We start from the raw sequence: 23,645 nt of genomic DNA on the forward strand, positions 1-23,645 counted from the left end.
TAACATTTAAATTTATATTGGATGTTAAATGTTTCTTTTTTCCAGAGAAGTTTTTCTTTCTCATATCAATGCATCTTTTACAGTTATTTTTCTCAGTCTGCAGTGAAACTTGATTACTACTTTTGCATCTCATTTCCTACTCTCATTACCTCTACATCAGCTGATCTAATTCAACTGCGTTCCAATATCTTAATTTCACACTTGTTGTTCTCCATCTTTTCAAGACAGTATGCAGCTCAGTCAAGTAATCTTCATAGTCTTCTGCCGTCTCTGATAGAATTACAGTGTCAGACGTAAATCTTACTTTTAATTTCTTCTCTCTGAATTTTAGTTTCTATTCCTAATTTGCCCTTTTTTTTCCTTTACTGCTTGCTGAATGTACCCTCTAAAATTTTCTTGGCTTGCAGACTGCATCATGAAGTAAAGCGTTTAAAAAATGTTTTGGTCTCTAATGAAAGTCACTTTCCATACTGGCCAAAACACTAGTTCAGGAATTTTGTGAAACTGATTCTATACGCGATGTACTTTAAAAGCCTACTACATGAATCTACACATATCCTGTAGTCTAGTCACTGCCTGTTTGCCGAAAATGATTTTGTAGACTACATTTCGGCAGCACGGTAGCATCGTCTGATGCCCAGTTTATGAGTCGTAATGCTATAAACCGCTCTCCCCCCATCAAAAATATAGCAATCTCTCGTTTGCGATGCAAGATTCGACATCTTTGTCTCAGTTGTAGGTAAAAAAGAACTGTTCCCAACTCACTTTGTCCTGCTGTTTTTTGTCCACACACTGAATCACAAATAATTACTGGCATTCACACGTTAATTGCAGTAGTTTTCGGATAACGGATAAACCGTTTCTGTGTAAACGCAGTTTATCACCGGAACTTGGTTCAGTATGATAAGATCTGTGATCGTGGGAGGCAATATATCTTGCAGATTGTACTTGGAGCGGTGTTAGAGCTAATGTAGTACATTAAAAAAAATAGCTGCTACTTGTGGTAAATATTAAGGGACGTTAGGAGCAAGTAACTAGTAACAACTAGATCGTCATAAATCTCGATATTCAAGTGCTCGCCGGCATTGAAAACATTATATCGCGTCATTCCCATTACGCTGCTGCGCAATACTTTCGCTGTAAGTGCCCATTAGAACAGACTGCGAAAAATTACCGCCTCTGAACAGAATAGTTTCATGTGTCATTCCCATATGGTCGTCACAGCAACTCCTTCTGCAGAAGGTGGAGTTGTTTTTCTTTCAGTTCTTTTTTATTATGTTGTCCAGACATGTCGTGGCACCATCTGGTGTGGGTTTCACATTATTTCTTGATGTGCGTCATTTATACGTCAAATTTGACTGGTTGACCTGTAATACACTTCACGGAATGAGGACACTTCGTCAGTATTGCTATTTTGTTCTCCCATGGAAGACCGTGTTTAATTTTCTTTCTATTCAGTCTCATAACTTTTGCCTTACTTCGACAGTACGTCCTAAGAACACGGTGAGCAACTCGCTGAAAGAGAGATTTTATCTCACTTAGTTTTCTTTCAGAAATAGGGGTAAGATTTTGAGCACTTGAGTGAATAAAAAAGACGTTATGCAAGAAAACATGAGTAACTTGTGATCCTACGACGACAAAGATTTCCTTTTTTGCCTCTTGTGCTGTAAAGCTTTTATGGACTGTAAAAAACATATGTCTATTCAAAGTGGCTGTTAATGTTGCTTTTTATTCACTAACAGCTGTTTCGGCCCGTTATTTTCTTTTCACGATTTCGTAAAATCGTCGCTGGCGTCAACTACGGTATATTTGTAATACGCAGACATCTAAGACAATGATATGCAATAGGTGTCCTGATTTATGTAATAATTTCTACTTAGTATAGTGATAGAACACAACAATAAGCTCCATTTCTTTTGTCCACAATACTGAACACTCCACAGCAAGGATGCAGCTTAAATTAGGAAGTTTTATAATAATTCAGAATAAATGTGGAAGGAACTACAACCTTTCGCAATACGTTTTTAAATGTCTGTCGCCTGTGAGCATAACTTCAAGTATCAACACTCATATCACTCTATTAATAGTAGCAGGTACTGTCTTCATCTCTTGATGGATGTATTCCATATTTAAGAATGAAAAGCAAAAAAATACTGCGCTTTGTTCCACTAGTTTCTCTTTTTAATTACGAAGCGGTTTCGGCTTATTACACCATTGTGAGGTGACAACTGACTAGCTTCCACTATCGAGACGTCTTCCTACTGACATTTTACAGCTGGTTAAAGTGTAAACAATAAACACGTCATCTCAGAAATTCCAGCTCTTTTCTAGCAGCATATCTAACTGTGTTACTATTTACCAAACACAATATACTGGAATCAGAATTGTTATTACTAATCATCGGCTGTAGACACAAACTGATCACCAAATAATTTGATGCGTATTGTTTTCTTAGCCTATTTCGCTGTCATCACAGTGTCGGCGTATGACGACTATTTTGATCAGTGTATGGCCAAAATTGTTTCCTAATGATGTATCTCTAAACAGATGCGTCGACAAGAGGATGTTCAGCTCCTCATTTTTCTTCCTCGTTTGAAGCTGTTTCACGTGTCCAAATTAGCTTGATCTCCCACAGATGCTCAATTGCGTCGCTTTGAGATCGTAGTGAAATCGCGCCTGTAGCAATCTGAAGCCCTGAGGATACAGCTGTGCTTACATGCGGCGATTAATGAAAGAAAGACGCCATTTTAGTACAGTCTGTTTAGTTTCTCATTAGCATTCGATTCACCTGAGGTTGACAAGCACTCAGTGTGGCTATAAAACAACTGAAACGCAATATTTTGTTGATGGGATCATTAACAGCTTTAAGGTGCTTGAGAAACTTCAAATCAAACGCACACACCTATAATTTTCCTTCATTAAATAACTGATGTTGGTTAATTTAGTACTATCTTCAGGTTATACATGACGTGACTAGCCGAGAAATGTAGATAAATTTGGTTTCCCAAATGTGATACAATCCATGGCAAACGTAAATACGGAACCCAAAAGAGTTAATCGTCGGTTTGTTTTGAATCTGTAACAGCGTCCGTGTTCGGAGACTAAATCACGGGAATTCTGTTTCAAGTTATCATGCAATCAACTAATTGGGTACTTTTACACAATTCTTACTCAGAATATTAGGACTTTGTTCGCATTGTTGTACAGCTTGCTGTACTTATTTTAACAGTGTCTGTCCTCATCTGAATGCTCAACCCTAGTGGAAATGCCCACAGAACTCGATTCATATTGTAGATGAACTACGCTAGCAAATTAGAGTTTTTTGAACGGCACAGAACACAGTATATATGTGGCTACAGCCTGTTTCCTCCTGTTTGATAATTTGAAAATAACTGTAGCAAGTTTGCACGGTAATGAGAAGAAGCTTCTAGAGAACCCAAAGTGGTGGGTAGAAATAATTTCGTACATTTCTAATAAAATGCTTCAGATTAATTCAGTATTTAACCTCGATCTGAGGTAACGCAAAGTCGCAGATAAGGACAAAATGTACAATTCAGCCTACCTTTTTATATTTTTCCCTTCCACAGAGGAAGACAGTATATGTTCATTTTCTGGAGGGAAGTGCAGGCAAATCATCTATAGCAGCAGTAAAGTTAAGTAATTTATGCTAATTACAAAAGGTTAAAATTTGATTTATGAGAAGAGTAGACGTTGTATACTCAGATGTTGGAAAAAGAATTGACAAAAATGATATATAAAACATTTCATTATTATTTTACAAACGATATTAATGCCAGTTAAAAATGTGTTCCCAGATCCTCTCTCAGCTCCGCAGTCCATATTCTTTTTTATTAGGATTGGTTTCATACTCAACCGCCTATCGCGTGCGCATGGATCGTAAATTAGAAAAATCAGGGGCGGTTATAGTAAGATTAAGTCGACTGATGATGGAGCAGTAATACTGAAATATGTTTACCATTTAAAAAGGACAGCTTTTTACATAACAAACGGACCTGAATTCCGATAACTGATAGAATTAAGCATATGTTGTGTGATTTGCAAATCAACTACTGTACCCTCCTTTATTCTGCTTGAAGTCAAGAGCGAAAAAACACATAGTGACCTCGTGAGACAGGTTCATTTTCGTTTTGCAGTACTGGTGACTGGTTCCCCGTGATAGTGCTCAGTGCTAGAAGGACCGCAGCTTCGGACACTTGTTTCACGTTCTGGGTCGAGCTGCCAGTACTGCGAAGCTAACCATCCGTGAGGTTAATTCTGAACGCATCCAAGATCAAATTCCGTCTAGCTACTGTGAGAACGATATCGATAAGTGGTCCCGTAGGTCGAAAGGCACGAAAATAGTCATTTTGAACTAGACGAGGTCGACATACGTGGCGTCACGCCGTACGGTGAATATTGAGACACGTTTTAATACCGCACCACCCCCACTCTGTGTTTAGTGTAATAGTTTTAAAATAGGTGTAAAATATTTCATATTTATTTATTTTGTAAATCGGTTAGCCGCTAGTTTGAGCGAAACATATCTCTGCTGCAGAGTGAAATGTATTAAAGAGGACGGGTGGAAGTGTGTGGGGGAGGGGGGGGGGAGGGGGGGGGGGAGGCGGTAAATTTTTGTTGCTGTACTGCTCGATACCAACGTTTGTAAAAGCTCACTATAATAACTTATACCTCAATTATGTGATACATGTGATCACGTAGGCCTATAAGCAATTATTTGATTCAGCGCGTAGAAAATAAGACAGAAAAACTAGTAAAATATAGTTTGTTTTTAACCATCGAGAGAAAAACAAGGAAAATATATTTTGTTTTTAATTATTTCTCACCAGCAGTATTCAATTAGTGCAAGTATAATTAATATTTATACCTAGAATGCACTTACTTTATTTGATGTCTAGCTTTGTTTTGTATTGATTGGAATGAATAATACAAGAGTCATTTTCGCGTGTCACCGACAAAAGAAAAAAAAAAATTTCGCTCTTGCTCTTCTCTAGTAGCTCTCGTATCGAGTGTGTATGAATGAAGAAGCTTTGGATTCTGTATAACGTCGGTTTTTTACATTTTCGCGTTGACTGGATTATATTGCGATTCTTGTTAAACACTGTCTTTGCTCAAAGCAGTTTAACAGCAGGGAGTTCAGCGGCTAAGAACTGCGTAGACGAGAGAAACTGGTTTTATGTTAGAACGTTACTGCACGACGAGTAAGGGTGGGCATCGTAGCCGATTTGCAGGTCAAACAGTATATGCATACGTTTACCCCGTTTGTCCAAAAAGATTCGAGACAGCATTAATAAGAAAACAGAGAACAGTTAGTTAGTTTTAATGCTTCAGGTGTTGTACATACTCTCTCCTCACTAGGTTACAACGCATGGAACATTCTTACAACTACGTGAAACTGTCAGAGAAGTCTTTCTTTGGGATGGTGACATTCGTTCCTTCTTCGGTCCTAGCGAAGTGTCAGAGAGTCATCCTGCACTTCGTCGTTTCGCGGCCGCTTCCTGCCGATACCACTAACTCCCGTCACCGGCTATGAATTTTCCAGAAAAGAACTTTCCGTGTCTTTCATTTCAGTCAGGCAGGCGTGCACGCTTCGTCGTTTTTTTTTTTTTTTTTTTTTTGTTTTTTTTTCTCGGGAATCGAGGTGTGTTGGGTAAACATAGCACACGCTCTTCTTATCTTCAAAACATCCTGGAGAATGTCTCGGACACTGGATTTATAGATGTTGCTCCCTAGCGATTTGCGACACAACAAGACTGGCACACTACGGCCGCACGTCCATTACTTGACACTGTCTGTTCGCAATTGAATGGTCGAATGCGTATGTACTGTTTACAACTGGTGCTTCAAACTTCCATCGTAGCTACTGCGCTGAAGTAGCTTAAACGCCTGGGAAAAAAGAATCAGTCTCGGAACTATATGGACGGACGGAGCATTACGTTGTGTTTATACAGGGTGTTTCCGTAAGAGCGTGCTACACTGTACAGTTTGAGGTGGGGAACCTGCGGTCGGAGAAGCTAGCTAAAGAAGATAATGATAATAAAATCAAATTGCTGTGTACTTTTTTACCTGCATTAGTTACAGTTAACTGCGAATACCATCACCGACACAATGAACGTGCCATTTGTAATGTATCTTACAAAATGTGTTGAAACTGACGGCCACCAACCTCAATACAAGCATGACATCGAAGAACAAAATCTTTACGCAACCTGGCAAGTACCCCTGGTTTGGTCCTCATGCTGCCAGGTCCCTCGTTTCTTGTTTCCAATGAACCACTCACCCGCATTCGTCGATATAGAGAAATAAACACTCGTCGTGACGAATGATGCCTGGTAGGAAATTATACGCTGTACAGCCTTTCAGCAACGAGAGCACTGCAACGTACTTCGCTATAGACAAGGTGCATGTCAGTGAGATCTGCGAAATTGTACCGGTACACCTCCATCGTATCGTACTGTGTATCCCTGAGTAACACTTAGTAATGAATGGCTCTGTCGTTGATTCATAGCACGTTCCGTCATGGAACAGTGTAAATACGATACAACAGACTCACCTCATGGACATGTAAAGAAAACAAAACTTGCATGACGACTTCTTTACAGGAAAACATAATGTACATGTAAATACACAACACAGTATCTGTAAACTTGTAGGCATGTTAGTTGTAAATAAGCTGGAAAACAGCAACGCTAGGTAAAGCGGTAGAGCAGTTTACCTCCATATCTCCTCAAGCTGGCTTGTCCGACCCCAACTTCCCTGCCTGAGATTGTTCAGTGGAGCATTCTCTAAGTCCTGTTACATTTTTGCACGCACTTACGGAAACATTCTGTATACTAGGCTACCACCTGTTGGTTAACATTTTATAAAAGAAGTTAATGTGTGAGGCTCCGCTAATCATTTCGTAAATTACCTGAAGATGCTCCAAAAATGACCGAAATCGGTTCTTTAATAAAGAAAAGTAGAGTTGTGTAAAAATACCCCTGAAATTTCCCAATAAACCGATTCATGTTTTTAGAAAAAAAATCTACATCTGCATCTACATCGTACTCCGCAAACCACCTAATGGTGTATGGCGGAGGGTACTTTCGGTACCACTGTCTGATCCCTCCAACCGTGTTCCACTCGCGAATAGTGCGTGGGAAGAATGATTGTCAGTAAATCTCTGTATTGGCTCTAATTTCTCGAATTATCTCCTCGTGGTCAATACGCGAGATATATGTCAGAGGAAGTAATATGTTGTCCGACTCCTCCTGAAAAGTGCTGTCCCGAGATATCAATAGCAAATCTCTCCGTTACGCACAACGTCTCTCTTGTAACGTCTGCAAGTGGAGTTTGTTTAACATTTCCGTAACGCTCTCTCACCAGCTAAACGATCCCGTGACGAAAGGCGCCGCTCTTCGTTGGATCTTCTCTCTCTCCTCTATCAGTCCTACCTGAGAGGGATGCCTGATAGATGAACAATACTCAAGAATAGGGCGAACAAGTGCCTTATAAGCCACTTGTTTCGTCGATGAGTTACATTTCCTTAAGATTCTTCCCATGAATCTGAGTATCGTGTCTTCGTGTCTGATTTTCCCTCTATCATCCTCGTAAGTAATAATGCCCAAGTGGCTACTGTGAATGAGCAAGCGAATGAATACCACCGAGGATTCACCGTCGCCGGAATTAGTTTCTGCACAGAGGACGACCAGAAACAGTGGATATGTGACCGACAAAATGGCAGCTACGGCAGAACAGCAGAATGAAGGGGGACTTGTAGGTGATTCCATTGCTTGACTTCACTGGGACTCCGGACGGTGACGACAGCTCACCCGTGGTCTCGAAGCACGGCTGATGCGCGCTGGTTTCGCAATTGTTTGGGGATGGTATGAGATTACTGCAGATCTGGTTCTAGAAATGTGTCCCCTACAATCGGGGAGTCATTCGTACAGAAGTAAGTAATGGTAGCATGAGTCATGGATGCAAAATTCCACAACAAGAGCTTCCTGAAGGCTATGTCTTTCTCAACCCTGATATCTTTCAGTTGTTAACATTAAAAACTGCCAGTGAGCCATCTGCTCCGATTCTAGTGTAGATGATTAACAAATCAAGTGTGAGGGTTTAAAGGTTTTGTGCGTTTTTCTTTTTATTTAAGATTCTGTCAATTTCCATTACATCTATGATCAGTTTCACTAATTATTAAAAATACTTAAATTACGAATCCTGAAGCGAATCTTAATAACAGATGTATACAACTTTCTGTAGCTATGTGAAAATATGACCCACACTGGATTACGGGTGTCCAGTGTCGTAATTGTAAATATATACGTATAAAAAGAAAACGACAAGACAGAAGGGAAAGACAAGCCACTAAGAACAGAAAAACCGGGGAGACTGGCTTCCCTAACGTAGGCAGAAGCTAGTGAATAAAACAACATTTCACTCATTTACACGTTGTTGTAGCCACACTTTGCAGCTATTTGTTGACACTTAGCCAAATATTGATAATGATTAGCGCAGCCTGTGCTTTTATGTTGTGTAAATTATGGCATTGTCAAACATATGAGAGTTCGTTGTTGTAATAGTTTATTACCAGTAGCCCTCCGACCCATGATTCTATAAAGAATCGAACTCCCATGTGAAAGACAACTTGAAATGTTTTACTACGTTACGGATGAGTTAATGTGCTAAATATTTGACAATAAGTTTGTTACATCTTTAGGACTGAAGCCACAAAATCGTAAATGCGCTTATTTTATTAGTTTCTCATTATACACTCACAGAGTAATCATAATGAAAAGTCTTATCATTGTTCGGCCCATAGTTCGAGAGATGCGACGTTTTGAAGACGATGGTCAGGAACAGTTTCGCAGAAGCTTTTAAGGGTGTTGTAGGAGACGTTGCGCTGAGAAATAATTGTTAAGAAAAAAATTCGATACGTCGCACCATTCCGATTTAACTAGCACTGAAGTTAGCCAACCATCTAGTCACACGTGCACATTCAATTAGCCTGTCAGTGTCGCCGAATGTGTTCTTCATTTGGTTTCCTCAAATCAATCACATGTAGCTTTCGTTCACATAGCTTAAATTTATTATTTCCGGAGAAGGCATATTTTAACTGATAATGAGCATATGAACGAATGGTAAGTCAAGTCCCACAGATTTCTGTCATTACCCATTTTAGCGAGTGCAAGTGCTTGAATTTTCGCACGCACTGACCTGACTGGCTAACTTCAGTGCTAAATAACTCGGAAACGCAGCGACGTATTCGAATTCTTTTGTTAACATTTATTGCTCGGCTCAACCACCCTGCAACACCCTTACTAGCTTTCCAGATTGTTTCTGACCACTCTGTATATGGGATTTCGATTCTTAAGAGAACTGGTGCTGCGCGTGTAATGGTCTCTTGGAGTCCAGGAATGAACTTTCTTAGTCCATCTGCAGTCCTTTCGCCCGCCAATGTGTCCCATCCACTTCCATTTAATCTGTATTGCATCGTACGAGGTGCATTCATAAATTAACCTTCGATTAGTTATTAAAAAACAATAAAGAATTTATACTGAGTCTGTTTTTACATGTTGACATCATTTCTCCACATAGTCACCACCCAAATTCAAACATTTGTAGTACCATGAAACCAGTTCTTTTATCTCTTCGGCAAAAAATCCTGCCGCCTTGTGCTCCATCCAGTTGTTGGGAATATACGTGAGCTCATCATCGGTCACGAAGTGCTAAGTAATCGGCCATGCCCTCATCTTGGAGAGAAGATTAAAATCACATGGTGTCAAGTCCAGGCTACAGGAACGATAAAAAATCTTCCACCCAGAATGTCTCTATTTTTCCTTCGTCTAATTCCCGGTATGGGTTAGCGCGTTACCGTAGGGTAGATGATTCCTTCGATAACCATACTGTGCCGTTTCTTTTCGATTGGTCTTCTTAGTTTCGTAATAGTCTCACAATGGACCTGTGATGGCGCAGTATTCTCGTACGTTACTCTCATGAAGTCTGTTATCAAAATTCCTTTGCTGCCCCAAAAAACTGCCACTATCGCTTTGCTGTTTGTCAGCGGCTGATCAATTTTTTTTGAGCTTATTGGGAGAATGATTGCGCTTTCGCTGTTTGGACCTATTGCCTATGCACTATGTACCATGAACTATTACTTCACGTACTGCGCTCATATCTCGCTCCCAGCCACAGCTCCTCCCGCTGTTACTGGTAACGCAAAAGGAGTGTCAAGGCCAAACCCATTCTTCTAGTTTTGTGAACATCCGCGAGAGATTTTGGTACACGCCATGCAACTTTTGCTAACCTAACCTCTCTATGCAGGATTGTCCTTGAAATCTGTGAGACAGCCTCAGTAATTTCGGAAATTGTGAACCGATGTTTCCCACGTACAATTTCGGCAACATATTGCACAACTTCAAGTCACGTCCGAATGTCTTCCTCAACCACTTTTGCCGGCCGGGGCGGCCGAGCGGTTCTAGGCGCTACAGTCTTGAACTGCGCGAGCGCTGCGGTCGCAGGTTCGAATCCTGCCTCGGGCATGGATGTGTGTGATGTCCTTAGGTTAGTTAGGTTTAAGTAGTTCTAAGTTCTAGGGGACTGATGACCTTAGACGTTAAGTCCCATAGTCCTCAGAGCCATTTGAACCTCAACCGCCTTCGTCATGCACATCTGTGCGACCAGTCTTCAATTTTCTGCACCACTTCCTCATTCAAACATCATTACTCATAACCACATCCACATATACATGATACAATCAGAATCTACGGTAAGTCTCGGCGCCATTGACTGTTGCTTGCAGGAAGTTAACGAAGGAACGTACCACGCAACTTGCGGCAGACACTGTTATGTTGTCTATTTCAATCTCTTACTGGTTACACTTTCACGAATGAAAGAGACGGATCAATGACGAAACGTGACCTTCGAAGCCTCCTTTTCGAATCACGCAAGCGCCATGAAGCTACAAGCATATTTTTATTTTTGACAGACAATCGGAGGTAATTACGTATTCCATTCCACTCTGTTGTATGAGGGATCTGTTCGTTTCCCATGTTCTGAAGCAATGTTCAACACACATTTTTCTATTCGTCGCTGACGAAAAGTCAGTTCTTGAATTATACTCACTTGAAAGCCCACTGTACCATACACACTGCAGTAATATCCACTTTGCGTGTCGGATATAAATTCTTTGATCACTTGTGTTGTATGTCCATATTTCACTCTTATTAAGGTCATACTTTCTCTGTGTATCTTCTCCACTCGATGACGAAATTTGTCTGCACAAGCGACAAACAGCGCAATTCGCAATTCGTGCATATTACCGATACGATTCTTAAGAATTTTGAAGAACATGTTTTTAACTGGACAACAGTTTTTTAAGAAATCTCTGGCTTTATTTAACCTCGACGTAGGAAATTAAATGAATATACTGATGAATTTGTCAGAGATATTAAATGTATCGCGATCACTTAATTATGCGAATAATAAACTCCACCGTGGAGAAACCTGTGAAGCTTCTCTTTTCTCCCTTGTTCGTCTGGACCGTAAACACCGCTCACACTGACAAGATTGGAGAATTGACGGATGCTGTAGCCGGCCGGAGTGGCCGAGCGGTTAAAGGCGCTACAGTCTGGAACCGCACGACCACTACGGTCGCAGGTTCGAATCCTGCCTCGGGCATGGATGTGTGTGATGTCCTTAGGTTAGTTAGGTTTAAGTAGTTCTAAGTTCTAGGGGACTTATGACCACAGCAGTTGAGTCCCATAGTGCTCAGAGCCATTTGAACCATTTGAACGGATGCTGTTGTTTATATATGCTGACAAACGGGAGAAGCAATTCCCGTGTTCGAGAACACGTGGCATACACTACATGTGATGTTTCTTTTCTGCATGTTCGAGTCATGCAGTGTAGACGGAAGACTACCATATGAAGCAAATAGCAGAAAGTCTAACGCATCGATTTTAATCTGCACGAATCATATAGCAAATTTCAGTTGAATGAGTAACTACAGCCCGTTATTAGGGCTGTAATAATTCAAATTTATAAATTTATCCTTGTTGTAAGCCACGAACATTCAACGGAACTTTGACCACAATGTAAATAAACTTGTGGTAAGTGCTCTTGGCCCGCTGCTAACAACTAAATATTATGGAATACGTATTACAAGACGCGTTTTAATATTATAGTTTCGGAACCAGTAGCTGTTCTGTCCACTTAACATAAATGAGGCAATAGCGTTTGTTTATTTTCTAAATTTCAACAATTTTTTTCATGTTTTTTAGTCTCCTGCCTAGTCTTGGAGAATCAAATAATTTCTCATTACATCAACTGCACGTCAAACTCTTAACATTTCGTCTTTTAAAAATAGAAACAAGACTATATCAGTGAGGAACTTCTTCGTGCATGACACTATAGCTATCAACCCTGCTTTGCGCTGTTTGTTTTGACGAGATGTTTCCGTGCTCTCTCGCAAGTTACTACTGTATCTTATATCTACTGAACACCAAACAAGACATATTTTCACACACTTTGTCCTTAGACTGTATATTATCGTTATAGTATGAGCAGGATAAATTTCTCTTGCGAATAAGCCGATCTAGCTTGATTTTTTTTAAGCCACAAAGAGTCATATTTTGTACCTCAGAAAACACTACCATTAAGTGAATATTCAGTCATCTTGCCATCTGAAGCGTATCGTAGACGATTGCGATGGGTAACCCTTTATCCTTATGCCGCACTTGCTATACCCTCTCCATAGATAATTCATGTTAACGAGCATATTAACCGCTACACTCAAGTCTTCGTTGGTGAGACTTCGTTATTAAAGCAACTGATTTCGTAGATAAGAGAGTAGTTTCTCTGTCAAAATTGTGTTGTTTCAAATTAAGAAAACTGCGCCATGGACGAAAAGTATTAATCACAGCTACAGGTTGAATATCAAAAATTTATAATCATTGTCTAAGTAGTAATGGATAATTTTCAGCAACAATTTTTTTTAATAATGGACAGTGGCATTTCGGTATATGTTCGCCAGTGTCTAAGACTAGTGATTTTGTTCGTTTCACGTAAAGATCAAATGTAATAATTCAGAACGTTTACACAATGTCTGAGTAGACTCGATCGAGTCTATCATCACATATGTCAATGGTCGTTTCAGTAATATGGTTCTACTGTAGACCATACACGGCGTCAGTGTAAAATATACTGGCCAATAACCATAAGCTGTTTAGGAATATGTGCTGACTGGTTTCATTCAGAAACTCATTGCGTCTCTTGTTTTGGTCGTCTTGCGTAATTTTGTTTCTTACGTAACAGAAATCATTTATCGCTTCTACTGCAATCTGCGATCTGAATGCACATTACTCCTCCAGTTCCATTCGTGTTCTGAAATTCCCCGTCATTTGATTTACTGACAGTCATAAACGTGAAACAACGTTGTAAGTCGCAATCTTGCTTCAGTCCTTCATCTACATCACAAATTCGTCTCTGTTGGTTTCACATCTTCATTACCCCTACTAGATGTTTATGGATATTTTTTATATCTTCTAACATCATACGCAATATTTTCAGATTTTTGAAGCTTTTATCTACTTCACAATGCGAAAGAATTTCTCTGAGTCGAAAGATAGTCTGGAAATTTTATGATTTTCTTTATTCTTCTTTTTCCGTCTAAGACAAGAACCGCTCCTTTGGTACCTCGTCCTTTCCTGAGACCAAAGCTTCATCCAGTGCCGCTTCACCTATTCCTTCTAGTCTTCTCTAAATTAGTCCAGACAGCAATTTGCACAAATGAAATTTCAGAATGGTTCGAATATTTATTCTCCCAGATTTTATTCAATTGTGCTAATAGTAAGTTTTCCGGGTGTCATATGGTAATTTTCTTCTTTTTTCATTTCTTCGCTGTACAGGTTCAGTTATAGCGACGACAACTTGCTGTCGTGTTAGCGATAGTAAATAGCTATTGTGATGACAATGTTTTGTGTCCAAGAATCTTCATGTTGAAAGTGTTTTCTGCTGATAGTGATACACGCCCACAGAAAACTATGTTGTGCAAAAATAATGTAGCCATTGTCCAGTTAAACTGAAATATATATTTTTTAAAAGAACAGAACAGTATGAATGCACCTTCACACTTACGCTTATTATCAATATTCAAATGGCTTACTTGATTAAATGACGTAACAGTCGCACTTAATTTGTTTTGAGAAAAGCAAACATTAAGCAGCTCAACAATTTTCCGTGATGTCAGAACCATGAGGCGCGGTACCAGAATTCTCTGGACAGCTTGGTTATAGCTACAAATAAAACACGGTTTTACAGTAACATGTCGGCGCTTAACAAGGCGTTAAAAATAAACTGAACGCCCCATTCTCTCTGAGGCACGCCCATCTGCGGTATGTTCTGGCATGAAACATACACACTGAATATACGTAATACAATATGACGTTAGTGCGTGTTGGGGTTTGCTTCTGCAGAAGACGAGACAGCGTGAAATGGAAGCGTTTGTTTTAAGACCTTAATCACAACGCGAAAAGGAAGCGTTTGTTTTAAGACATTAATCTGGTACTCGGTCACCATACGGCACTCAGGAAGTGCATTGTAAACACAAACATGACTTGTGAAGCACATGTCTGAAGCTTCAAGTGTGATGGTGAAACATTTGTGTGCAACAACTGTTTGTGTAACGTGTGTGTGTTTTCTACACTTGAAACAAACCATGCAACCGAAAAAAATTAAATAAATAAATAAGAATCATACAGGGAGACCACGCCGTTCCAGACAATGACTTTTTTTGGGGTCATCAGTCTTCTGATTGGCTTGATGCGGCCCTCCACGAATTTCTCTTCTATACCAACCTCTGGATCTCACAGTACTTGCTGTACGTATTCCAATCTCTGTCTACAGTTATTGCCCTCTACAGTTCCCTCTAGTACCATGTATGTGATTCCCTCATGTCTTAACAGATGTCCTATCATCTTGTCCATTCTCCTTTTCAGTGTTTTCCACATATTCTTTTCCTCTCCGATTCTGCGTAGAACCTCCTCATTACTTACCCTATCAATCCACCTAATTTTCAACATTCGTCTATAGCACCACATCTCAAATGCTTCGATTCTCTTCTGTTCCGGTTTTACCACAGTCAATGTTTCACTACCATACAATGCTGTACTCCAGACGTACATCCTCAGAAATTTCTTCCTCAAATTAAGGCCGGTATTTGATATTAGTAGACTTCTCTCGGCCAGAAATGCCTTTTTTGCCATAGCGAGTCTGCTTTTGATGTCCTCCTTGCTCCGTCCGTCATTGGTTATTTTACTGCCTAGGTAGCAGAATTCCTTCACTTCTTTGACTTCGTGACCATCAATCCTGATGTTAAGTTTCTCGCTGTTCTCATTTCTGCTACTTCTCATTACCTTCGTCTTTCTCCGATTTACTCTCAGTCCAGACTCCATATTCATTAAACTGTCCATTCCGTTCAGCAGGTCATGTAATTCTTCTTCACATCCTCAATTTTATTTTCCATTCTTCTGTATATTATTCTGGTCATCAACTTGGATGCACGAGCTGTTAAGCTGATTGTGCCATAATTCTCGCACTTGTCAGCTCTTGCCGTCTTCGGAATTGTGTGTATGATATTTTTCCGAAAGTCAGATGATATGTCGCCAGACTCTACATTTTGCACACCAACGTGAATAGCCGTTTTGACGCAACTTCCGCTAATGATTTCAGAAATTCTGAGGAAATGTAGTCTATCCCTTCTGCCTTATTTGATCTTAAGTCCTCCAAAGACAACGAATATAAGTCCGTATAACTCACAAGCTTTATGTGTTTTCAGTTGCAAGCACATTAGCGCGTTTTTGTACATTGCGCAAAAAAATTAAGGACCCACTTCTTTGAAACCCCGTCATTTTCCTGCACTGTGATGTAGGAGTGTGAAATCCGGCTCAAATTCCGTCTGTAACGGTGCAAAAGCGAGGTGACCTACGACAATACCGTCGGGGTCGGCAACGATTCAAACACCAAGGAGTCAGAGGTTCACTGTGAAGTGTAAGGTGGGTTAATCGGTTAATGATTTCACAACGGTACCCCTCCTGAAATTCTACCCAACGCCGCAGTGGGCGTGCCACACGTCAAGTAAGGTTGTCACAGCCCCTCTTACCCGTATGTGACCCCTACCCTTGACACCTCTGCAATGGAGTTCAGAACCGCGATGCGAAGTGTTGAGATAGCACGGTTTTGTTGCGGGTGGCAGAGGAAAACATTTCACACACGCCGTTGCTCAGAATCGACAAGAAAAAGCCTGAGAAGGTGCCATAAAGGGCTTCAATGAAACCACCACTTCCCTTGGCGCCTTCATTTACACAGCTTTCGCAGTCGAAACAGACAGTTTGCAGTGCGGTGAGCTACAGGACTACTTTCTGGACGTTTTACACTGCGGACATCCCTCGGACGAGTCACCTCTTCTCTAACGATATTACGGGGCTGCAACCGCATTTGATTGTGAATTTATTCCTCTGGAGTGTAGCCCAACCGAATCTTTCGCTCTGGTATACAAGGTGGAACTATTTGCAATGCTTCAAAAACATTCTAAATGTGATCATTATTCGAAGCAGCGACGGATGTTTATACTTCTTCCGCCCTCCTCTGGCGTGGTCACAGGAAGAGGATGGGACGGTGAGGGGAGAGGAGAAGATGCGACATTGACACGTGCATGAAAAAAGTGACAAAAAGTCGCTCTAAGATCACTCACTTCGCCAATTCCCTCGCTCCCCCTGCACATTTTCGTTGAGAATTTTTTTTTTAAATTTATTGGTTTTCGGGACGTACGAATTCAACCATCTCAATAGCGGTACACTATGTGATCAAAAATATCTGCATACCCCCAAAAACACACGTTTTCATATAAGGTGCATTGTGCTGCCACCTACTGACAGGTATTCCACATCAGCGACCTCAGTAGTCATTAGACATCGTGAGAGAGCAGAATGGGGTGTTCCGCGGAACCCACGGACTTCGAATGTGGTCAAGTGACTGGGTGTCACTTGTGTCACACGTCTGTAGGTGAGATTTCCACAGTCCTGAACATCCCTAGGTTCACTGTTTCCGATGTGATAGTGAAGTGGAACCGTGAAGGGACACGTACAGCACAAAAGCGTAGAGGTCGACCTCGTCTGTTGACTGACAGCGACCGCCGACAGTTGAAGAGGGTCGTAATGTGTAATGGGCAGACGTCTATCCAGACCATCACACAGGAATTCCAAACTGCATCAGGATCCACTGCAAGTACTATGACAGGCGAGAGGTGAGAAAACTTGGATTACATGGTCGAGCGGCTGCTCATAAGAACATCACACATCACGCCGGTAAATGCCAAACGACGCCTCGCTTGGTGTAAACAGCGTAAACATTGGACGATTCAATAGTGGAAAAACGTTGTGTTGAGTGACGAATCACGGTACACAATGTGGCGATCCGATGGCAGGGTGTGAGTGGCGAATACCCGGTGAACGACATCTGCCAGCGTGTGTAGTGCTAACAGTAAAATTCGGAGGCGGTGGTGTTATGGTGTTGTCTCGTTTTTCATAGGGGGGGGGGGGGGGGAGCTTGCACCCTTTGTTGTTTTGCGTGGCACTGTCACAGCACAGGCCTATATTGATGTTTTAAGCACCTTCTTGCTTTTCACTGTTGAAGAGCAATTCGGTAATGGAGATTGCATCTTTCAACACGGTCGAGCACCTGTTCATAATGCAAGGCCTGTGTCGGAGTGATTGCATGACAATAACGCCCCTGTAATGGACTGGTCTGCACAGAGTACTGACTTGAATCCTATAGAACACCGTTGGGATGTTTTGCAACGCCGACTTCGTACCAGGCCTCACCGACCGACATCGATACCTCTTCTCGGTGCAGCACTCCGTGAAGAATGGGCTGCCATTCCCCAAGAAACCTTCCAGCACCTGATTGAAAGTATGCTTGCCAGAGTGGGAGCTGTCATCAAGGCTAAGGGTGGGCCACACCATATTGAACTCCAGCATTACCGATGGAGGGCGCCACGAACTTGTAAGTCATTTTCAGCCAGGTGTCCGGATACTTTTGTTCACATAGTGTATGTCAGCTATGACGATACGAACGTAAGGACAACGCAACATCCAACTCGGCTGGGAATCGATGCCGCAGCCGTTCGATTGCAAATCCGCCGCGCTGACGGCGCAGCTACCGAGGGGACGTTGTTGAACACTTTAAAAATGTACCTGTTCAGAAACAATCCGACAGCCCAATGTGGCCTTTAATCCCCACTGTGTGTCGAGGGTTTGACTGAAGTAGGAGGTGGTACTGTGTTGTTATGGAGGTATTTTTTGGGAGGGGGCGGGGGTGAGGGAATTTTTTTCTCACTGTGATTTGGCCCTGCTCATTCTGGTTCTCGCGAACATGAACCACGATGTTTATTCCATCAACCTCGGGGACTACGTGTTGCCTTTCCGTCAATATCTTCATGTTGAGTATGCTGTGGAGACTCCGGTCTTCCATGGTTACAAAAGCCACATTCACAGCACTGAAAGTGTGCGTTCCTGATTTGATGAGCATTCAGGAGCCCTGATGCACCTCGACTGTCCTGATCGAGATCCCATAGCAAACTTGTTTGACTATTTAGGACAACAGGGGAAACGTAGCAGTCAGCATCTTCGCAATTTATGGGACTTATCTACCAACGACTGCATCCGGTTGGATCTGGCATACCTGAAGAAAAATGTGGCATCTCTTGGCACCCAATTGAGGCCATTATCAAGTCTAGACGTGGCATTAGACAATGATAGCATGGTGTCTCCTTGGCTCACTAACTTTCCGACAGGTGCGCTTTGTTACACTACGTCTTGCTGTAGGTCCGGCGGTTGTGTGGCCATGAAACTGTGGTGGAGGGAGGGGGGAGGAGTGCGCTTTAGGAGAAGGGGTCCAAATCTGGGATCTGGGAACTTTCAAATATAGTTATAAGTATATTTTTTAAGTCAAATCATTATACTATGTCAATATAAATACTTTCGTGCGTGACCTCATCTATTTATGGTGAATGGAGTCTCAGAAAGCAAGTCAAATAAATGTAAAATATGGTAATATACTCCCTCACAAAAAAATTAAGCATCCAGAAGAAATGATCCAGTGTCAATATAACTTAGCACATATACACACCATTGGTATGTAGATGAATGATTTAGAGTTCCTGTTCTACATGACATGTAAAATGGCAGGCAGAACGCATTAGTGTGGTTCGTGTTTATTGTTGTTACCAGGCCTGTTAGGGTATATAATGGGCGTGAGCAGTGTCATGTGCTGAGTGATAACTGTGAGGGACATGTAGATGCTGTGTACCCGTGTGATACAGCGGTGTCAGCACATGACTGCAAGGGGCCTCATTGTGGCTCTCCTTTTGACCATCTGGTCTAAGCGTGCAATATCCGCATCGGATATGACAGTGACATGATGTAGGACTGAATGGGATCCTGAGAGAAAGCACACTCACAATCAAGGTCTCGGTCGATCAAGTCTGGCCACCAAAGAGAGTCTCCCTGAAATATTCTGTGACGTTTTGTACCACTGGTTAGAGACTAGAAGGGTTAAGGAACTACCGTCCTACGCGTAGGCTTTCATTAACACCACAGCGAAACTAGCTTCGTTTGGATTGGTGCCGCCACCGAGAAGGGTGGACTGCCCGTGAACAGCGTCGCACTGTGTTCATCGATGAATTTTGCTTCCATCTTACCGCGGATAACCGTCGTGGGAGACTATGACGGTGACCTGGTGAAGTTCGCATTGTTCCAGTGTTTTAGAGAGACACAGCAGTGATCAGGCATCATGATTCGGTGACCAATAGGGTAGGACTTCAGGTCCGGCTGATGATAAGTGAGGGAGTCTGACAGCACAACAGGACGCCACGGGCGTCCTCGTGTGTTACCCCTCGTGCAACAGAAAAAAGGTGACATTTTTCCTGTAGGACAATGCTCGTCCACATATGACACGTGTGTCTACGAACTGTCTGTGTGATGTTGAGGCACTGCTGTGACCAGCAAGATCTCCAGATACGTCCCCGATATAACATGTTTGTGACGAGCTCTGACGTCAGCTCGGTCTCAGAGGTAGTACCTAGAATACTGACGAACAGATACAACGGCTGTAGCCAGCTAGCCTCAGGAGGGGATACGACGACTTCATGACACACTTCCCAACCGAATCAGCGCAGACATCCAGAACAGAGTGGGACGAACTTTATGTCAATGAGTGGGCTCATACTGCCAAGTTCTTTGTGATTTTAACCTGAATTTTTAAATCATTGAAATAACATCCAATACCATGTCAATCCGGGAAGTTTCATATCGTGTCCTCCTCAACTACTGGGTGCACGAATGCTTCAGTTTCTTTGTCAGGTGGTATATTTTAACAGGTTGCGACAGAAACAAGTGTTACGTAGCTACCAGTTCTTTTGTCACCTCGACGGTGCTATTTGTATTCTGTAACGTGAGTCACATCATCGTAAGCGGCTCGCCAGCGTACTCCAGTTGCTGCTTCCTGCACGAGACGAGCTCGCCCACACATAATACTGAGTTCTCCACGCGGTCCCAGATGATGTGGTCACGTGTCGCCACTTCTCATTCGCTGCTCTCCAGCCTGTGGCGGACGGAGCCGTCCGGGTATTTCGGACTGTGGCACTGGTCCAAGCAATCCGCCTCGCCGGGGACCCCCCTGAAGTCCTCCGTGTTCCGCTGGCTCAACTGCGCTCTCTTTCGCCCTGAAACTGGTTACGTTCGTTATACGCAACATGCGGAAAATAACACACCACAGACGAAGTAAGAAACATTGAAGGAGTAGCCTACCACGAGCTGAGACTGTATTCCTCACCAATACAAGTCTGTTAGTATGAAATATAGGCTTTAATTTGGCGGTAATAATTTCGAATTCTGGTAGAACCACTCACTGACTTGAAGTGTAAAGAGACTTACGGAGCATACTGGTTGAAGAAAAGTCGCTCACATTAAAGCCCAATTCTTTGCACACCAACTGCAGGAAAAAAAGTGTTGGTAGCAAAATTTCGCACCGTACCTATGTCCGATATTTATTTATTCTGGTCCAAGATATCATACAATAGGAACAATGAAATTATTGAGTAAAGTTATAATTTACGCAGTTAAACTAAATCGAGTAAACATACCCGAGTCAACACACTGAAATCATATTAAATAATAGGTAAGAACAAAATGACTGTTCTAGTTGAGGTGTATAAGGCGCGAGACTGTTGATATATCATCAGACTTTCAGAAGAACATCACCTGCACAACTCTGAAGACTGCAAGACTTTAAAAGTGAGAGTATTATCGCACAATCGCCTTAACAGCTTATGCATCCAAGTTGCTGACACGAATAGTATACAGAAGAATTGAAAAGAAAACTGAACATCAGTTACGTGATGATTAGTTCGGTTTTAGGAAAAGAAAAGGCAACATAGAAGCAGTTCTGACGTTTCGGTTAATAATGGAAGCAAGACTGAAGAAAAATCAAAACACGTTCCTAGGATTTGTCGATTTGGAATAAGCGTTCGACGTAGTGAAATTATGGAAGGTGTTCGAAATACTGAGAAAAATTGGGGTAATCTATAGGGAAAGACGGGTAATATACAGTCCGTACAAGAACCAGGAGGGAACAATAAGAGGGGAAGACCAAGAACGAAGTGCACGGATCAAAAAGAGTGTAAGACAGAAATGTAATCTCTCGGCTCTGCTGTTCAATCTATACATCGAAGAATCAGTGAAGGAAATAAAGGAAAGGTTAAAGAGTAGGAGCAAAATTCAAGGTGAAAAGATACCGATAGTAAGATTCGCTGATGACATTACTATCCCCTCTGAAAGTGAAGAAGAATATAGGATTTGCTGAATGGAATGAACAGTCTAATGAGTACAGAATAGGGATTCAGAGTAAATCAAAAAAAGATGAAAGTAATGAAAGTCATCGAAATGAGGAAAGCGAGACACTTAGCATCAGAATTGGTGATCAGGAAGCAGACGAAGTTAAGCAATTCTGCTACGTAGGCAGCAAAATAGCCCATCACGAACGGAGCAGGGAGGACATAATAAGCATATTAGCACTGGTGTAAGGGCATTCGTGTCCAAGACAGGTCTATTAGCATCAAACTTAAGTCTTAATTTAAGGAAGAAATGTATCAGAACATAACTTTGGATCACAGCACTGTATACGCTTCTGAGACATGGACGTTGGGAAAACCGGAACAGAAGAGCATCGAATCATTCGAGATGTGGCGCTACAGAAGAGTGTTCAAAATTAGGCGGGTTAGTAAGGCGAGGACTGAGGAGGTTATCCGCCGAGTGGGTGAGGAACAGAATGTATGGAAAACGCTGGTAAGAAGGTACAATATGAGAGGAAATTTGTTAAAACATCGGGCACTCACTTCCATGGTACTAGATGTAGCTCTAGAAGGTAAAAATGAAGACAGAGACTGGAATACACATCCGGCTAATAACTGAAGAGCTAAAAAACAAACAAAAAACAAAATAAATAAAGTAATATGTCATGTGAGAAGCTAGTGAAAATAGTATCCACCGAGGTTTGCAGGTGCTCAGATTCGAAAACTAGTACATAAAACAGCTGCCTGAATAGCCTTGTTAGTTTGTACAAGCAAGTCATCTATGGTGTACGGTCCATCCATCTGTCGACAGATTAGCAACTTGGGTTGATCTTGTAAATTGCCATATCAACACCGTTCATCAGTACCAACGTACGCCTGTTTTTTCAAATTTTCTTTAAGCTGGAAAACGTCAATTCTTTGGTTATTCGGGACTTTACAAGTCTTGGTAGGGTTGAAAACCTTCATAAAATTCGTCCTTTGGGTTTTTAAATGGGACTATTACAGCCGACTTCCGTCGCTGTTCTAGTCAGCGTTTATCAGGTAATAATTAGCTTGCTTTCTTGATCTCAGTCTCATCGGTTGAGGAATGTGTACTAACATAGCGTCTCTGGAATCTATGTCTTGCTTTTGTTTCTTCAACCTCCGCATCAGTTCTTCCCGTTACTTCTTATGGAGCTATGCTCTAAGCTGACAGCTCTGTTTTATAGGGTTAGGACGAAGACGTTCTGAATGACACGACCCGTCTCGTTCAGGGCCACACCTACCTGTTTTGCATTAACACACTGTCACCAGACGGGGTTGCATACAGAGACAGAGCTGACGTACAGAGGATTACCTCCCCTCTACCGTTTGTCATCTGTATTATCTTGTTCCGGCCGTACAGTTTTATTTTTGAACTCTCTCACTGTTTCTTTTAAGTAAGGGTGCGATCAAGGTTGACTACAGATATTTCGGGTTCGCGCAGTGTGAGAGTCGCTGTAGACTCCATGTTGCGTTAAGATCTCTCTTTGCATACATGGAAAATTACACACTTGTGTTTTTTAAGTTTTGAGATTTAGATGATTATTATTGTAATTAACAGCTAAGTTCTCGACCACGTTCGATAGAAAGTGGATGCCACGTAACGACAGTTTGGCTATACAGGTATTACATGTACGAAAAGTAGCTTGATTGAAAGTCCTGTTATTGCGTTACCACTTAGTACAATGTGTAAACTGAAATGTTCTGGGATAGAATA

This window comes from Schistocerca americana, chromosome 10 (assembly GCF_021461395.2).
Source record: "Schistocerca americana isolate TAMUIC-IGC-003095 chromosome 10, iqSchAmer2.1, whole genome shotgun sequence".
Classification (NCBI taxonomy): domain Eukaryota; kingdom Metazoa; phylum Arthropoda; class Insecta; order Orthoptera; family Acrididae; genus Schistocerca; species Schistocerca americana.